Here is a 6,106-nt window from a genome sequence, read left to right as displayed (position 1 = left end):
GTGGCAACGGTTCCGTATGGCATAATACCGCAAAACACAATATCTGTCCAAACACCAATCCTCATTCACGCAAAATACACAGGAACGTAATAACTGTAATTACTATGCAAACTATACAAATTTTCAAAAAAATTTCGAAACCGTAGCATGGCGGCCTGTACACAGGCAGCCAGACTCTTTCCGTCTCAACCACAGCCAGTTGCTGCTCCTCTCTGCTGCTTCAGATAAGTTCTTTACTGTGCGACTGAATCCGACGTCTCTGAGGAACCGGGTTGTGGAGTGTGCCACAAATCCTCGACAACCCACTTCCACTGGATAAACCCGGACTCTCCATCCTCGCTGTTCTGCTTCAGTGGCCAGCTGAGCATACCGCAGTTTCTTCCTCTCATATGCCTCATCTGTAATTGGACCTCTGTAATTTTTAAATTAAAAATTCCCCTGCAAATGACCTACCATATTTCGCTGAACACCGAGGTCCTGTGATAATTTTAGTCCCGTGCGAATCGGCATCTCTGTGATTTGGCGGGGTCGTATATAATTTTTTCAAGGTTTTTGTTTCCTGTGCACCTTTTTATCCGTCTTTCGCAAAGAACAGAGACTGCGTTGGAGTGTTTTGATGTGCTGGGTCATATCGATATACCTACACCATACAACTATACAATTTACAGAAAGAGAAAGCTGAAAATCATCAACAGAGTAAAAACAGTATAATAGAGTAAAAAAATAATTATTAGATGATATGGATGACATGCATAGCTGCATTGGGTAAATAACATTATTCTGTTAAGATATATCATACAGCTTGACCTATAGTAACGACAAGACATTTCCAAGCAATAGCCTATTGACATCATTTCCGGGAGATAAGTCAGTAAATTCGAGTAAAATCACAGGCTTCGCTTATTCCGTGCGAATGCGCTGGTGGGGGTGGGTAATTTCTAAATCGCACTAGGTCTCTATTGAATACTAATCCAGTGCAAATAGGGCTTAGACAAAATTCTTTAAACTCAAGTTTCAACAATTCATTCAAGAAAGCAGTTTACCTTCCCGAACGCTAGTTTGAACTAAGACCTTCTGAACAATGATGGACACAATGAAAGGACATAAGAACATCAGATCTTCCTCCTCAGCTTGTGAGTCTGCATGTGGGAGTAGGAAAAGCCTGATAAACGAGGAACCAGGTTAGCAGAAAAGAGCAGAACGCTTGGGGTACCATCGTCAGCCGGAGCAGCTTCATTTGTCAGCATTAGAGTGGTATTAGCTGACATCTCTCCAAGCTGAGAAACACTTGCCAGCCCCCCTCAGAAAGTCATACTAAAGAGCTGCCTTATGCAGTTCTACAACTAACCATAGCTTCACTTTTGTTTTGTTTTAGCAGGAATAAGAGAGGTGTCGGTTAGCGAGAATTACACTGTTGTGTTTTTCTTGGAAGATTTGCCAGGTTTTTGAAGGCATGAGTGAAAACAGTGTCAGGCCCCTGTTTATATCTGCATATAATAATGTTAATCTGCTATAATCACATTCATCTGCTCTAACTGTGAGTCACATATGCTTGTGGCTGGTGCCACTTTTGCTAAACACGAATACAATGTCTACAACAAAACTTTCTAAACGTTTGAGGCAGCATACATTTATTCTGTCCCTCCCAGATGTGCACATGCACTAAATATGTAAAAAAAAATCTACACAGGCATAAATACAAACAGATTTACTCACATATGGCAATTGGGTTAAATGCTTAAAGAAATGGTATTAAATGACAAGTTCGGTATTTTACACTTAAAGCCCTGTTTTAAGATAGTTTCTGATGAAATATAATGGTTAAGATTGAATTTTGGACAATTGCTGCAGTCCCGAGAATTTTAGGTTTCTGTATTAGCACCCCCCCCACCTCCACAATGGTTTCATAGGGGCACTGGAACAATATCATTCATAAAACGCATTAAACATTAGTTTACAAAGACGTGAAACTCACCGAGTGGTCTGGGGTGTTCACTGATATGCTCACACAAAAATCGCTGCAAAAGATGCATTCTAACAGGTCTTTTACCATTCGTTGTAAAACTGTGGACCTATTTTTGCTAACACAGAAACCTAAAATTCTCGGGACAGCAGCATTTGTCCAAATTTCAATCTTAACCGTTCTATTTCATCAGAAAACTATCTTAAAACGGGGCTTTAATTGTAAAATACCGAACTTGTCCTTTAAACAATAATACATAAATAAATAAAGCTGCAGATTGCATTAGCCCATTCTGATTGGATTTTTTTAACTTGGCAACTTAAATCTTTTTTTACATTTTTTTAAATTGGCAACTTAAATCAGTGACTTGGTTAATAGTGCAAAAAAGTATATAGAAAAAATAAAAAACTTAAAAATAAGCAAAATAAGCCGTCCATTAACTGTAAAAAATATATATGTATATAAAAATTATTTCAGATGCCATTTAGCTTGGTATTTTCTTATCAAATGCAATTACATTCAGACAAGTGTGGCTAAAGTGCCCCAAATCATTTTAGAGGGCTGCTACTATGTAATATTTTATTTTATTTTTATTCATTCTTTATTTTTACAAGAAGGTCCCATTGCGATTAAATGTAATCTCTTCTTCCAGGGAGTCCTGGCAAGACCTTTTTTCCGTGGTTATGTTGCACAGATATAACATATAATTTATTGATCTGTTCAAGTGTTATCAGACTGTTCTCTCTATTGGTAGTATGCACTCCTAAATGAAACTGCCATTTATTAAACAAATGAAAGCAGTACTCATAACTTAAATCATAAATTTGCATACATTGTAATAACTATCTCTGTAAGCCCTTAAGAGATGGCCATGTATTACTGTAGGACGTTTTATATCAGTGACAGAGTATTATTTAAATCTGAGAGGTGAAAACTCCTCTTGAACACCCTATTACTTGTATTAGTTATGACAAAAATTACTCTATCCTTCACAACCTTTTCTCTATTGTCGCATGGGTAATTTCTCTGGCCCTCACCTTTCGTAATTTACTATGGATGAAAATTGTCTTGGGTATATTCTTTCTAATAGGTCATCACCAACCTATTTATAATCTACAATTTAATCTAACATCAAAAATATGAATGAGCCCTGATACACTTACCAGTCATTTAAACCAATTTAAATTCAGTTGAATTATACATACTGTTTACATATCCAATGCAATTTAGGTTTCTGTAGCCTGCTTATCAAGACCAATTCAAATAATATTTTATGCATTTACAAATCACACAATTAAAGAAATATCCCCCCACACAATTAAAATTATAAACCTGATTGACTTTCTTTCTTCCATAAAGCAAATCATTGCATGGTGAAAAAAAGGTAACTAACTGTTTAATGATTAAACATTTTATTCTGTGTTCAATGTAAAAAAGAAAGTCATAAGGGTTTGGAACGACATAAGGCTGAGTAAATACTGACAGAATTTTAGTTTTGGGATAAAATGTTGACCCTCATTACCTTGAGAAAATAACGGCATAATTCGCACACTGGAGAGCATGTTTTCAGCTTCTCAAGAACACATCCTCCTGGCTTCCTCCATCCTCAGCCAGCTTGATTTCTTTAATATGAGGCATTTCACTTCCCCGCTGGCTTCCTGACCCTGCTCTTCAGACCTCAAAATGTTCAAGAGCCGTAAAGCAGAAAACACCTTTCATGGCTCATCAGTCCCAATCTTGCTGATAGGGCATTTAAGGGACTGTGAATACTAATTTCCCTGTTATTGTTGGTAAATCTGTAGAAGTGTATATAAGACAAATGTCAAGTGAAAAGGAAGGCATGTGAAGGACAAAAAAACTGAATATTTAATACTATGTTTCTTGATGTTCAGTTATAAATCAGACATTATAAATGCAAATTACAAATATAACAAAACAAATATCACATTAAAGCTGCAAGCAGCATTGAAAGGGCCCTCGCACCCGTGCCACCGCCACCCGGTGGCTTTAGGAAGACAGAGCACGGTGGGTAATGTGCATTTAAGTAGGTAAATATAGGAGGAGTATGTCAAAGTCAGTTACAAAAATGTCCTTTATTATGGGGATAATAGCATGCGTTATCACTCAGAAAAGTGTTGCTAGCATGCTTTAGCATGTTTCTAGCATGTTTAGAACTCAATGGCATATTTAATATGTTGCTAGTACTGCATCACAGTGTAAAATATGTCACTTCATTTTGACAGTAGGTGGCGCTATTACTTTAACTTAAAATTGTCATGTAGATATGTTCAGGGCAGGACTCTTGTCAAACGTGTGAAGTTTAGGGCAGATTGGACATTGCCTTCTTCAGTAAAAACACAATCCTGTTTCATTGCATTAGTATGCGTTAGCACTTAGCTAAGAATTGCTAGCATGTTTTAAGATGTTTCTAACACGTTTATAACTCAATGGCATATTTACTATGTTGCTAGTACTGTATCACACTGTAAAACATGTCACTTCCTGATGCCAGTAGGTGTCGCTATTACTTTAACTGAAAATTGTCATGCAGATTTGTTCAGGGCAGGACTCTTATCAAACGTGTGAAGTTTGGGATAGATTGGACATACTATTATCAAATGTGTGAAGTTTGGGGCAGATTTGACATTCCATGCTTGAGTTACAGCAAATTCCTATTTAATTGCAGTAATAGCATGCTTTAGCACTTAGCTAAGTGTTTGCTAGCATGTTTCTAGTATGTTGCTAGCATGTTTAACACTTGGAGTCCACAACAGTGTTAAACATGTCACTTCCTGTTGCCAGCAGGTGGCGCTATGACTGTAACTGAATATGAGCATGGACATGTGTTCAGGACAGAACTCTTACCAAACGTGTGAAGTTTGGGGCAGATTGGACATTGTTTGTACTTAGTTAAAGTACGAGGCCTGAAATGGCAAAAACTGCACACAAATCAGAGAGGAAGATCAAAATGGCTGTTTTCCTGTTGTGTTTAGAGATACGCTCCAAGAGACTTTTTTGTAGGTATTGGGTCATTACATGCATGTACCTATCAGGAGTCCAGAACAGTGTTAAACGTCACTTCCTGTTGCCAGCAGGCGGCGCTATGACTATAACTGAATATGAGCATGGAAATGTGTTTAGGAGATAACTTTTATCAAACGTGTGAAGTTTGGGGCAGATTGGACATTGCCTTCTTGAGTAACAACAACTTCCTGTTTCATTGCATTAGCATGCTTTAGCACTTAGCTAAGAATTGCTAGCATTTTTTAACATGCTTATAACTCAATGGCATATTTAATACGTTGCTAGTACTGCATCACAGTGTTAAACATGTCACTTCCTGTTGCCCATAGGTGGCGCTATTACTATAACTGAATATTCTCATATAGATGTGTTCAGGGCAGGACTCTTATCAAACTTTTGAAGTTTGGGGCAGATTTGACATTCCATGGCTGAGTTACAGCAAATTCCTATTTGTTTTAATAATAGCATGCTTTAGGACTTAGCTAAGTGTTTCCTAGCATGTTTTAGCATGTTTCTAGTATGTTGCTAGCATGTTTAGCACTTTATGGCACTTTTTTATATGTTATCAGGATTCCACAACTGTTTTAAACATGTCACTTCCTGTTGCCAGCAGATGGCGCTATGACTGTAACTGAATATGAGCATAGACATGTGTTCAGGACAGAACTCTTATCAAACGTGTGAAGTTTGGGGCAGATTGGACATTGTTTGCCTGAGATACAGCAATTTCCTGTTTCATGGCGAAACATCGAAATTTGTCAGGCCGCCGAGGAGACACCCTTCGACGAAAACTCAAGATCTTCGCAATTTAACATCGCAAAGGCTTTAAGATTACACTCACCACATTTGAAGATGATCAGATTAAAACTGTAGGAGGAGTTTGTTAAAGTACGAGGCCTGAAAATGGCAAAAACTGCACAAATATCGGAGAGGAAGATAAAAATGGCTGACTTCCTGTTGTGTTTAGGGATACGCTCCAAGAGACTTTTTTGTAGGTATTGGGTCATTACATGCATGTACAGAATTTCGTACACGTACGTGAAACGTAGCGGGAGGCGCACTTCGCTGAACCTTTATAGGTGGCGCTATCGAGCCATTTTGCCCCGCCCAATTCTGAAA

This window comes from Siphateles boraxobius, unplaced genomic scaffold (assembly GCF_051911475.1).
Source record: "Siphateles boraxobius isolate OS27281-9 unplaced genomic scaffold, OSU_SipBor_1 22, whole genome shotgun sequence".
Classification (NCBI taxonomy): domain Eukaryota; kingdom Metazoa; phylum Chordata; class Actinopteri; order Cypriniformes; family Leuciscidae; genus Siphateles; species Siphateles boraxobius.
This window is presented reverse-complemented; position numbering follows the sequence as displayed.